At 46.7% G+C, this 14,045-nt stretch overlaps 1 long non-coding RNA gene across 1 annotated transcript in view; it reads right to left on the bottom strand.

The window, feature by feature from the left end:
• Positions 1–14,045, bottom strand: part of LOC138267412 (uncharacterized) — a 126,110-nt gene that overhangs the window by 96,511 nt on the left and 15,554 nt on the right. The window contains exon 3 of the long non-coding RNA XR_011199797.1: positions 12,645–12,752. This is a non-coding gene — a long non-coding RNA (uncharacterized lncRNA). The remainder of the gene's footprint in view (positions 1–12,644; positions 12,753–14,045) is intronic.

The following is a 14,045-nucleotide window of genomic DNA, read 5'->3' as shown; positions in this document are numbered from 1 at the left end:
TACAATGCATGATGTTAATTTGAAATGTATAAGTGGCATTTGTCCTGTATGTTCAATTGTGAACTGTGAAGCAGTTGTAATCCAGGGCCTGCCCCCACCCCCTCAATGGCGTCTGCCTGCCCTGTGTGGAGGGACAGGTGGAAGTGAAGTAATTCCGCTGACGTTGTGCGCCGTTGCGGGAGGCAGTCGGGAACTGCCGTGCAGCGTCTCTTTGGATAATATTGGGCTCTATGGGGTACAGTGGCCAATGGTGATGTACGTCGGCGGTGACGGTATGCACCTCCGCGGACATCACCGGCATTTTCTATATGTTCACTCACTTGCTACCTGACCTTCAACAGGAGAGGGCCTACACTGCATGTGCTGCTGTGGCCTGTGTCTGGAACCTACCATGGCGCGTATGACTGGGGAAAGGGCCCCTGCCTTCACCTCGGCAGAGTTGGAAAGTCTGGCGGATGGGGTTCTACCCCAGTACGGACTGCTGTATGGGCCTCCAGACCAACAGGTGAGTACACTGTGAGCACGATGCATGGGGCATAAATGCATGGAGTGGTATGTGTGAAGGCATCATGTGGGGGGGGTTGGTGGATGTCCCCTGGGTGGCTTGCAGGTTGTGTGCTGGGCCATGTCTGTGCCCAGCACACACTGGTTCTGGAGGAGGCATTGTGCCCTATGATGCAGATCCTGGGTTGAGTAGGTGTCATAACCACTGGTTCTGGAGGGGGCATCGTGCCCTGTGATGCAGATCCTGGGGAGGATTGGGTGAGTAGGTGTCATACTCACTGGTTCTGGAGGGGGCACCATGCCCCATGATGCAGATTTTGGGGAGTGCAAGGTCACAGTCTCTCAGTTGGGTGTCATACCCACAGGAGTTGCAGGGGGCAGGCCTCACAACAGCCCATGGAGGCAGGTCTATAGAATGTCCCCCGGCGGTGACGACTACTCAGTGGCGTCAGCGGTGCTGCTGCTGGTGGTGGTTGTGGGGGGAAGCTCCAGCCCATCCCCTGCAGCCTCGGACGGCTCCACAACCATGGTTGGTGGTGGGGGCTCCGACTGAGTCCCAGCACCAGGACCCCTGTCCTTCCTGTCTGCTGGTGCAGGCCCCTTGCCCTTCCTGGCAGCAGCTGGGGATGGCTCCTTGCCCTTCCTGGCAGCAGCTGGGGATGGCTCCTTGCCCTTTCTGGCAGCAGCTGGGGATGGCACCTTGCCCTTCAGGGCAGCACTTGGGGTAGGCTCCTTGACCTTCCTGGCAGCAGCTGGGGATGGCACCTTGCCCTTCAGTGCAGCAGCTGGGGAGGGCTTCTTGCCCTTCAGGTCAGCAGCTGGGGAGGATACTTGTCCTTCAGGCCAGCACTTGGGGCAGGCACCCTTTCCGTAAGGGTGCCTGGTGCCCTGGATCCTTTACCACCACAAGTTGCTGTGGACACTACTGGGCCTGTGGACTGGGTGGCTGAGGTGCTTGCCTGGGTTTTAGGCAGCCTGGCCAGACGTGAAGGATGGGGGGGACGGGGTAGGGAAGAGGTCAATGGAGGAGAGGAAAAGCTTCTTAGGGACATTTGGGCTGGAAGAGAGAGAAGGTTTGGGAGTGGAGGAAGAGGGAGTGGTTGTGGGAGGTGTCTGCTGTGTTTGGGTGCAGCTGCATGGGCTGGATGCTGTTGTGTGGTGGATGGCTGTTGGGTGTCCGAGTGCTTGCATTTGTGTACCTTGGGTGGGGGGGGGACAGACACAGTGGGAGAGGACACAGGGGACGTGTGCATGGCTGTTGTGGAGGGGTCTGCCAATGAGGTGTGTGTTCTGATAGGTGTGCTGGTGATGGCGGTAGTGGATGAGGATGTAGTGCATGCAGGTGTGAGTGTAGACGCAACTGCGAGAGAGGTGGAGAAGGAGGAGGAGGAGGGAGCCACAGTGGAGGCTGTGGATGTTGGTATATCTGCATCTGGATGGTGTTTGTGTGAGTGCCTGTGGGATGAAGTGTGGTGCTTGTGTTTGCCTGTGCCACTCTTGTGTGTTGTCTTGTGTGCATGCTGGTCTGCCTGTGTGCTTGGGATAGGTTGGGGTTGAGGGGAATGGGATTGGGAAGAGGAAGTTGGAGGGGGGAGAGTGGAAACAGGGACAATGGCTGCCATCAGAGAGGAGGCCAGTGCCTGGATTGATCTCTGTTGGACCGCCAAGCCAGTGTGAATGCCCTCCAGAAATGCATTGGTCTGTTGCATTTGGGCTGCCAGCCCCTGGATGGCATTCACAATGGTTGACTGCCCAACAGAGATGGATCGCAGGAGGTCAACAGCCTCCTCACTCAGGGCAGCAGGCTCACAGGGGCAGGGCCTGAGGTACCTGGGGGAAGGAGATGCCCACCCTCCCGGGTGAGTGGGCACGGGCACTTCGATTAGGGCCTGCTGGGAGGGCGGTGCTGGTACGGGGAGTGGCAGATGGGGTGGTCACAGAGGTGTCTGCCACAACCAGATAGCTTCCATCGGAGGAGGTATCTGTGTCCAAACTGTCCCCTCCAGTCTCCGCTGTGGTGCTCCCTCCGCCCTCCATCCCACTGGTGCCCTCACCGTCAGTGGACTCTGCCTCCTGGGTCCTGTGGGATGCAGCTCTCTCCATCGCTGGTGCCTCTGCTCCTCTGCCAGATGATGCTAATGCGCATAAGGACAGGGTGATAAAACAAAAAGGGGGGAGAGACAAAGGATACACTGGGTCATTAGCTGCACCAACACCACTGTTGGCGTACATACCACCCTCACACACAGGGAACAGGCCTACACACTATGCAATGCACCACCAGTAACAATGCTAGTCACCAGGGCATGGGGAGGGACACATACCGCCAACTGCAGCATACCTGAGACCCACACAGCCCTGCCCACTTGTGGATGCCTACAAGCTAGGTAGCAGGAATATCACATCAGAACCCTGCCCAACATGGCACCTACTCTGCAATGTCAGGCCTGGCCTAGGGGCACCCACAGACACACATCCACCACCCGGATACCACCCCACCAGGCGTAAGTTGTAATGATGGTCACTGTACTCACCCCCTTGTGGCTGCTGTGATGCCCTCAAGCGCCCATCCAGCTCCGGATAGGCCACCGCCAGTATGCTGTCCATCAGGGGGGGTCAGGGTTCGATGGGCACCCCTTCCTCGTTTGGAGGACATCCCCAGCTGGGCCTCTGCCGTCTTCCATGCCCAGTGTCTCAGGTCCTCCCACTGTTTCCGACAGTGGGTGCTCTGCCTTCCGTAGACCCCCAGGGTCCGCATGTCCTTGGTGACGGCACGCCATATACTCTTCTTCTGATGGGCGCTGACCTGCAGAGAAATACACACAGGGAAAGGTATTAGTCAGACCGTCCTGCCTGTTACACTCATGGCCCACCATATCCCTTCCCATCCCCAGTTGGATCTGCATCACAGGGCACCATGCCCCCTCCAGAACTAGTGGGTATGACATCCACTCACCCCATCCTCCCCAGGATCTGCATTACAGGGCACGATGCCCCCCTCCAGAGCCAGTGGGCAAGTCACCCACTTAAAACTGTGGCCTTGCTCTCCCCAGGACCAAGCACAGGGCATGTTGCCCTCTCCAGAGCCAGTGGTGCTGTTCCATCTGCTGGCTGAGGTGCCCCCTGTTCCCCCTGCGGTGCCTGCCTTGTTTCCAACTGATGCCCCTGCAGTGTTCTCTCCGTGTTGGTGCAGGAGACAAGTGGGGCCTTGGACTTTGTCATGTGGCCCTGTGGCCCACGCACATTGAGGACTGGGCAGTGTCCCTTGAATTGTACATATGTATATACTTTTAGATTGGATGTTCGTATTTTTACTGTATTTATATTATAATACTCACACTCATCTATTTGTGTTGTCCTTGCATTATTCCTGAGGGGTATGGGGTAAATATGTTTTATTACTGCATCTGATTGTGTGTATGGTGTTGGGGGTGGGTCGGGGTGTGTTGCGTGTGTGTGTGTCACTCTCTTTTTCCTCCCCCCTCCCCTGTGTGCTAGGCGGCTGTACTCACTGTGGTGTCTTCGCCGTCGCTGGTGTTCGTGGTGGAGCAGGACGTAAAATATCATCAGAAAGATTTGCAGCTCGGATTCTATGGAGGCGTGGTTCTTCCCTGTGTCTCCAATGGTGAGTCCTTTCCCTTCTGAGGTCCGTTTCTGCCAGGCTTTTGAGGTCGTTGGTACTGCCCCGGAATATTGACTTCCTCCTGGCTGTAGGCGGCTACCGCCGTGGTGCCTGTTGTTTCTGCCCTGTCGGTCAGTGTGGTAAAGTGGCTGTCTATCTTAGCTCTTTCCACCATGGTCATAATTTGGTGGTAGTTACCGCCAGCCTGTTTATCACCGACCGCCAGGGTTGTGATGAGGACCATTATCCCTTATATGTAATTTAGTACTGTGAGGCACTTTAGGTATAATATTTTTTGATATTAACATTGTCTCCCCATTTTACTCTCTTGAGTACTGCTCAGATTGGTCAGCTAAACTAATTTTTGAATGCGGTAGTTGACTTAGAAGTACAGAAACCAATATATTAAAGATTGCATCATTCAATGCTAATGGTCTGAACAACAGATGCAAAGCCAAAGCTATTGAGGAATGGATAAAGTGTCAGTCACTAGACATAGTTCTAGTACAGGAGACCCGGATCAGGCAGAATAATAGGCTTAATTTGGCAATGTTCAAAAGTTTGGCAGGCTTTGAATGTGTGCTCAACTGCGGCATATAAGGGGGTACCAATTTATAGTAATTAACTTTTGCAGTGGGACATTCATGCCTTTCAGATGGACACATAGGGGAGAGAGGCATGAATCAGTGGACAAACAAACAATGGAAGAGTTACTGTTGCGATGATATATACCCTTATTGAAGATAATCCTACAGACTGATTGGTGGGGGAATTTTAATTTTCTGCAAAACCCTGCGTTAGATTCTTTACCAGTAACCCATCGGCAAAACAAATCCAGAACATTTAAGATTGTAGAGGAATATAAAAACTGTTTAAATGTAAGTGACCTATGGAGGAATACATTTCGGAGCAAATACACATGTGTATCCAATAGATTTAAATGTGCAGCCAAGCTTTTCTATTTTTTAACATCTTCAGAGTATAGCCTTTATAAGTATCATCATTTAGGAAATGCTTTTTCAGATTATTTGTTGATCAAGATGCATATCTCCGTGATTAGAAAAAGCTGGGTAACATGTAGATGGTCTTTTAATAAGTTAAAGTTGGAAAATGAATCTTAGGCATCAGAAATGGAATCAAAATATTTCGATATTTTGAGCTTAATGTTGGAACTGTCTCCCCCGGGAATGGTATAGCAATGCCTTATATGCAGCCTCCAATGCCTAGATAATCAGCTGAGATATAGTAAGGAAAAGGGGCTATAAAGAGCTAAGCGAAGCCCTTGAACTACAGTTAAAGCACACACATGAAAGGTACATGGGTAATAAATCTACAAATACACAAGCATTTCAAAAGGCCAAGCAAGGGAGGTAGGAATATTACTATGAGTGGATTTCGCTCTCAAGTAATGCCTATAGGCAAAACCTCTATGAGGAAAGCAAGTACGTTGGGAGATTCCTAGCATAGCGGGCACAAAACATGATTAAGTCATTCAGTGATAATGAGATGAATATATGTACCACAGAAGCTAAAATCGTACAATACTTGTTTAGACAACAGTATAAAAAAATATAGGACTTTCAGCAGGAAGTGGCTGTGGACAGTGGACTAGCTGAGAGAGTTCATAGATCGTATTTCTGTTCCAAGATTAGACCCGGGACATGCTCATGCCCTAACAACATCAATCACATTAGAAGAATTGGAAGTAGTGATGAAGTCCTTAACTGGAGGGAAAGCTTGTGGGAGGATGGCATCCCAGTGGAGTTTCTTAAAAAGTCCTCACATATATTAAATTACCATATTTTGAGACTTGCAAACCACATTTTGAAGGGGGAACATTCCACCCTCATTTGATGGAACCAAGATTACTAGCTTTCTTAAAAAAAAGGTAAAGACCCAGAAAATCTAAATTTGTGTAGACCTATTAGTCTCTTAAACATGGACTATAAAATAATAATGAAATTATGTACTAACAGAATGAATAGTATGATGGATGGTTTGATAAAGAAGGATCAGAGTGGTTTATTAGCTGGCCCTTTAGTGTCTTCCAATACAAACATTTTAATTGAAGCCTTGGATCTACTTAAATGAAAACAGATCCCAACTCAGGTCTTTTTATTAGACACAGAGAAGGCATATGACCTTGTTAAGTGGGAGAACCTATTCTGTATCGTGGATGGTTTAGGTTTCCCTGCAGTGTTTATTAAAGTAATATTCAATTCATATAAATGGGCACAAGCATGCTTAATTGTGAATTCAATAGATATTGGTATATGTAAGTTTAAACGTGGGACTACGCAGTGATGTCCGCTTTTCCCATTTTATTTGCAATATTTATTGAACCTCTAGCTATCGCTATAGGAAAATATAACACAATTGACGCTCCAAAAAATGGGATGACTATGATTGAGCTATATGCTGATGATGTCACACTTGCTTTTAAAACCGGGCATAGAATTTAACAAAGAGTCTTTACCATCCACTGTCAATTTTATCGTTGGGAGAATAAAACATTAACAAGCTGAAAATAGTCATTTTACTATGCAGTTCCACTACAGACACCTTATGCACTGAACTTCAGCCATTAGTCAATCAATTGACCGCAGATGTAGATAGACTTTTTGAATTAAATGAACTCCTTTTGATAATTAAAATGAAGTCCCTATTTACAAGATGGAGCAATTTGACATTGTCTATCATGGGAAGAATTGCATTGATCCACATGTCGATTTTACTGTTGTTTAATTTTTTGATTTTCGCAAATGAAACGTCTACATTGGCACTGGGTATGTTATACAAACCGCTTAATGCAGGAGGTCTTGCGATGCCAAATGTGAAAGAATACTATTTTGAGAGCTTTGCACATTTCTTTTAACAATATAGCAACATCCAAAGATTAGGTAAGACAGTAGATATTGTATTCTAGGATTTAATGGTTAACAAATATAAAATGTATGACTTCCTATGGATGGCCAAGTTGACGAGAAGGTTTAGTATAAAGTACTGCATTTGAAGTTAAAAAGGAAAGAGCATCGTAATGCTTTACCATTACTTAATGTGTAGAAGCCTAATTATTCAGCACCCATTCAGGATACAAACGACCGTTAGCCAGCTCTTCTAGATAAACATAATATCAATTTATTAGGGATAGAATAGAAAGACATGTACATGGAGGATGCTCTGTACTAGTGTACACTCGAGCAGCCTAATACAAGGAAGTAATACATGATCTTTTATAGTATTAAACCACAAACATAATTCAACGTCTTATTGGTTCTTTGGCTTTGACGTATGATTGACGCATGACTACTTCTCCATTATGGCTGAGGTCGTTTTTCCTATCATACCATATATAGTAACAAAAAGCATAGAAAAGGATTTTACACAAGGTGGCCTACGTGCCTAATATCACATGGTCCATCTTGTGACAGAACTTGAGAACATCACGTACTCAGACTGGTACTTTCCAGAAGGGAGATTGCTTCAGCTAGCATATAATGACGAGGATCTTTCATGATGTCTGTTCAGAGGGCAAGCCTTGCAACATAATGCGTTCCTAGCAGTAGCGAATTACATTTGTAGGCCTCTTTACTTAATGATAGGCCTGTGCAGAGATTGTCATTGTGTATCACAGGGGCCACTAGGCATAGCATACCTAAGAACTGTAAAATGCGATTCCACAAATGCATATACTAGACCGGACGATATTTCATTAGAACACCAGCCGCTATTGGATAAAAATATAGTGTGCAGATGAAGAATGAATGACCATAGATATCTCAGAGAGTTTATAAAAATAGATTTATGGAAGAAAAGGATAGATATTGAACCAGATATCAGCAATGCCAAAAGCTCCATTCAATGGCCCTTTATTCAAACTCCTTATTTTTTGAAGGAACCAGACCTGAGAGATGGAAATGGAAATTAAAAGTAATACCTACAGTTGATCAGTGGAGTTCACAAATGTTGAGCGTGAGGAAGGTGAAAGACGCTATGCATTAAGGACGGGTTAATTTAGAAAGTTTTTGCAGGTCTAGGAATACTTTGTCTAGATGTACATGGATTTCTAACAGTTGTATTATAAGCAAAATAGGAAATAATAGCGTAATGTTGCAATGCTATCCGTGGGGTGGAGGGAATGTGAAGAACTTGAGCAAATTAACAATGTTATTGATCATAAATCATTTTGTGAATTCTGATTCCTTAAATGATGTGAATTATTGCAATAAACAATAATAAAGACATTCAGAATGTGGAATCAAAGCAAACTGTCAAATTGTCTTCAGCGTATAATGACTTTGTATTATATGACTTCTATGTTAAACATTTGCGGGTGGAAGATGATGTGGTAAGTTGTAATGTTGATATGCAACTTCACTTGTTCTTCACTATGTAATATGCCAATTGAATGTCGAAGCTTGGTTGCAGGGGCTTCAGTCTCAGCATTCTACTCTCTGTAGTTAGCTGAGATCGAGTGATCATGACAGGTAGCTGTCCAGTAGCGGGTCCTTTTTTGGAATAAACTCATCACATGTCTTCTCAATCTTTGTTATAATCTTAGTGCAGGTTTAGGAGAGTACGAGTGTGATCAGCTGAAATGTATGTGGTAGATATATGGGTATGATGATGCTTTTTCTCATAAATGAGGCACTGAGGAGAGGATGTGGCGTAATGGCCAAAGCTGCCAACTGCGGAACTGGGGAACCAGGTTCAATATGAATGTGTCCTTGTGTAATGTAACTGGTACTCATGTAGAGCTCACCAATACCTCCAGGTTGAGTCTGCACTATATAAAACTGCAAAAAAACATAAAACGTAAATGAAAGTGCTTCTGACAGACTGGGAGCAGTGTTAATCCCTTAAATATGTTTTATTAATTGTCAAAATCATTACTGAATAGTTAGTCAGTCAGAATATAATCAAAGAACTAATTAAACAGAACAGTTGTAGTCCAGTTTCAGTGAATAAATCAAAGTCATAAATCAGAGGTCACACCGACGTGGTGCCACCTTCTAAATGTCAGAGGAGAATGAGCCTCCCAACCCCAAGATGGGGCTTCTTTTATAATACAAAATACTATGAAAGTAATAGATACAACACACTTGTGTAAGAGTCCCACGAGTTGAACTAATCACAGTTGGGGAAGAACAATACAGCTTCTAAGTTCACATTCCCAGCATTATCCCACATATTCACATAATATAGTTCCCAACCCTGGTGTCATTCAGACAACTCGATGTTTAGAACAACTGTTGTTTCTTCATGCACAAGGACTGGTTCTCATAAAGAAGAACCATACTGTGGTCCCAATAGGTAAGACCTTGAAAAATGTACTTTCAGGGAAACAGCATACTGCAGGATTCAAACAAAAGAAACACCATTCTTTACATGGGAAAGTGATATTACGCCTCCGAATATTGTTTACAAAGTTGCATGTGCATGAACCCTCTATGTGCAGTGTGAGACAGAAATGAAAAGATGACAGTACTGAAAGATGGCTGCAAGCAGAATTAGCCGCTTTGAAACTGAGACCTGCAATGACAAATGTTAAAATGAATGCAATCATTTCAGCATACATTTTATTTATTATTAGGTCTACATTGTGATGCATTAAATAAAAAAAAAACCTTTGTCAAGTATATAATGAGGTTGCAAAGTTGGAGTATGTAGGTTCACAAAAGATGATTGTGGGGTTGTATTCATGCTGTCCATGCCTTCATGTCAGTTGCTGTCTTACTTACCTGTAACCTATGAGTAAATAGGCGTAAGGCTATACCTCGAGTGAGGTCTCACATTGTCTTCCTTTATCACAAACAGCATTAGAGCGAGACTAATTTGCAATGAGCAGCTTTGAGTTATTTAAGAGACATGTTGAAAAAAGCAAACTTGCAGGTATTATCAAACGTACCTGTGAAACAGTGCTAATGTTTACGATGACTGATCTGCACGATAGAACTAGCCAGAAATACAGCCCTGCCAAGTACCATGTATTAGGGGTTAGACTAACGCATAAGCGCACTAAAGTGAGTCACACGTATTAGGCTACCTCCTAACAGTGCAACAAGGTGCTGTAGGCAGATGACTCCAATTTACAAAACAGCCAGTGGTCTTGCCGTTCACTGCTGTCCCATTCTATAAATATGACAGGCCCAAGTCAAAGATAGGTCACTTGTTGCCAGGTGACAGCCTGGGCCCAGCTAACTTTATTTATTTATTAGATTCACAGATTATTTAAACTGCAGCATCTGCATGGCACTCACCACCACATGCATCTGGTATCATACATTAAAATGCATATTCAAATAGGGTCTGGACCCAGCCCCCCCATGGATTCAGTGCTTTTTTATAAATGAGACAGAGCATGGTAATCATCAATACAAAGATGGTGCAAAAGATAAACAGTTCAACCATGGTTCTGATATTGTGTTAGTAAACTCCTATCTGTAGCTACCTACACTGCTGAAAGCACAGTGGGAGCACCCTCTGCCAGATCTATTGGGAAAGCCCAACCCCCCATACCTGGGTAAGATGTACCAGGATGCCGATCTTGTGTGGTGCAGGCTATTGGTCCGGTGAAGGGTAGAGGTTGGATTCAGGATCAGCATCAGCCAAACTGCATTTTGCACACTGTGTGCCAAGTTGCAGGATAAGGCCAAGGGGAAGTGCTCCTCAAGCGCATATAGCTCTGAGCCCAATTTTATAATACAAGAACTCTTCGCGTCACACCGTGTCAGAGGTGCAAGCTTGACACTGTGATGTGTCTACAAATGCAGAGCTGTCTCCACAGACATTCAAAATGTTCAGGCATCATGTTCTGTGTACTCAGCCTTGGACAGAGTATACATATTAGGTGGCTTACAACGAATGAGCAACATGTGAAGTGATTTATCAGTACATTATCACAAAAACGAGAAAACCATGTTAAAGGTTACTGACAAAAGAAATGCTGAGTTAAAAATGTGCATTTAAAAATGGAGTCTCCAAGCAAGCTGCAGGAAAGTACCCTCTTTTTGGTATGGTTACCCCCATTTTTTGCCTGCTAGCAGTATGCTTTGACTGTTTTCAATGAGATCCTACTAACCAGGACTCCAGTGATTGTGCTCTCTCCCTCTAAGTTTGGTTGCCTAGGATTTTACACACCCCACAATTGGCACACGGGTGCCCCCATATCAGTCCCTTGTATATGGTACTTAGGTACCCAGGGCATTGGGGCACAAGGGGTTATCGATGGGCTGCAGTATGTATTATGCCACCCATGGGAGCCCATGCAAAGTGTGTCTGCAAGCCTTCTGTTCAAACATGTTGGAATCATACACCAATACTGTTGCCAGAATTGGTTGTATGATTCCATGTACTCTAAGGGCTCCTTAGGGGGCCCCAGCATTGCTCCTACCAGTCTTCTGGGGTTTTACGGGGAGCCCGCGCTGCTGTCACCCCTCAGACAGGTTTCGGCCCTCCTGCTGATTGACCAGCTCAGGCAGAGGATGGCAGAACAAACGATTTCCTCTTGGAGATGGAGGTAACACCCTATCCCTTGGAAATAGGTATTACATGGCTTGGGAGGGGTAGCCTTCCCAAGCCACCGGTATGCTTTGAAGGGCACATTTGGTGCCCTCCTTGCATAAACCGGTTTGCACCAGTCCCTACTCTGGCACGAAACTAGACAAAGGAAAGGGGAGTGACTAGCCCCCATGTTTATCACCACCTAAGGGGTGGTGCCCAAAGCCCTCCACGTGGCCACTTGATTCTGCCATCTTGAATCCAAGATGGGCAGAAACCCCTGGGAGCATCTGAGTGGCCCAGTCAGGTAGATGACATCACAGCCCCCTCCTGATAGGTGGTGTAACCGGGCACCTCCTGACGCCGGTTCATATGCAGATAGGACAACCGCCGAGGGATACCCCGGGGGCACCCGAGAAACTCCGGACGTGATGACGTCCAACTCCATCTGTCAGGAAGAAATACCCGACAGAGAAAACGGACGAGGAGACGACGACGCGAGGAGGAGAGAGAGAGAGACGCTGGATCGACGAGGAGCCGAGAGGAGGAACGCCGCAGGCTGCCGACCGGGAAGGGAAACCCCGCCACGAAGGAAGAGGCATTGCTGAGGAGCGGAAAGCTCAGGGAGCCTCCCACCCCTGCTCGAGAGAAGTCGGGAGATCACCTGGAAGCCGGCCGCGTCCCTGGAGGGGCGTGGCCAACCAAGGTACGCGCGTACCGACAGTGGGACTGGGGTTCCGGGTGGCTAGCTGGATTACGGGGCGTTAAGGGGAAAGGGCTGAGATCCTGCAGAGAAGGGGAGACGGTGTAAATAAGACCGAGACTAACTGACTATAATAGCACAAAGTGCCGCAAACAGGAAGCAGTGGGATAGAATAAAAGGGGAGCACGAAGAGTTCACAAAGAATAAACCACGAAGGAAAAGTAGCCCCCACCTACCTCCACTCTCACAACCCCCCCCCCTCCACGCCCTACTAACCTTAATTAACTGTGTTTAATTACTTTTTCCCCCACTTACCTGTTCCTTTCTCATTCTTTGTTTTGGGAAATCCGGTGTCACTGAGAGTCGGGAGAACGAGACCTCTCTCCAAACCGGACCAGGCTATTCCCGGAGCACCACCGAACCCTGAAAAAGAATAAAGGGATTCATATTAATTTCTTTGGAGTCTGACCACAAGACAACTTTGAAAAGTAATATAGTTGTCTAGCGCAAACGAACAGAAATAAACTCACTAACCCCATAAAAGCCGAGTCTGTCGCCTTCTTCCAATATCTCTTCAACTCGGGATAAAGAACCCGTCACAGTGGTGTCAGAAGTGGGATATTGGAACAGGCGACAGGGACTTCTAGACCATGGAAGAAAAGCCAACAATGTCCGATATGATGCAACAGTTGGCCGCAGGACAGAGGCACCTGCAAATAGTGTGGGAAGAGCAACAGAAAGAGGCTAAGTTGGAAAGAGAGGCCCTACAAAATGCCCTTAAAAGTCAGGCCACCATCATGGCCAACAACCAGTTGGTTCATGAGACCGCCATCAAAAATCTCACGGATACAATCGCTGCCACCCGAGTACACCCGAATGTGCCCAGTTCGGTCTTACAACGATATCAAGAAGGTGAAGACCCTGATGCCTTTTTCACCAATTTTGAACGGGTCGCTACTTCCGCTACCTGGCCTCTGGAGCGATGGGGCCAATATATCGCCCCCTTATTAACGGGAACTCTCCAATCTGCTTATCAAGCGGTAAACCCAGGCGGAACAACCCCGTATAGGGATATTAAAAAGAGCATCTTAGAACGGGTGGGTTTTGATTCTGAACATTATCGTGTCCGGTTTAGAAAAGCCAAGTGGGGGCCCTCCGAAAATCCCCAGGCCCTATACTTCCGGATTAAAGATCTGGGTCTCAAATGGTTAGGTCCCATAGGGACTAACCGGGAAGACATCATTGAGATCGTGCTCTTGGAACAATACCTAGACGCTCTACCCCCTAATACACGCAACTGGATCAAACAACATCCAAACCCAGATACCAATACCACCATCGAGTTAGCCTGTGCCTTTCATCGCTCCCTCGAATTCAAGATCCCACCTCCTCGATCAGCACCTAGTCCCCTGCGTCAGGGTTCTGGGGCATCCTCGTCAGTGGGGCGAAGAATCAATGAGGACATAGGGAAGACAGGAGGACTTGAACGGCCATACATACAACAACCTCAGTGTTTTAGCTGCGGAGAATGGGGGCACATAGCTCGCGGTTGCCCCCTGAAAACAGAAAAAACAGAACCCATGGAAATAGGAGTTACTAGGGGGAGAGTCTTTTATACTGGGAGAAGAGAAACCCCTTATAAAAAGAGACTGGTTATCAATGGGAAAACCACAGTGGCCCTCATCGACTCAGGGTGCAGTCAATCTGTAGTCAGGG

This window comes from Pleurodeles waltl, chromosome 12, assembly GCF_031143425.1.
Source record: "Pleurodeles waltl isolate 20211129_DDA chromosome 12, aPleWal1.hap1.20221129, whole genome shotgun sequence".
NCBI classification, from domain to species: Eukaryota; Metazoa; Chordata; class Amphibia; order Caudata; family Salamandridae; genus Pleurodeles; species Pleurodeles waltl.
Note: the sequence above shows the minus strand (reverse complement) of the source record. Positions and strands in the feature narration are given on the sequence as shown.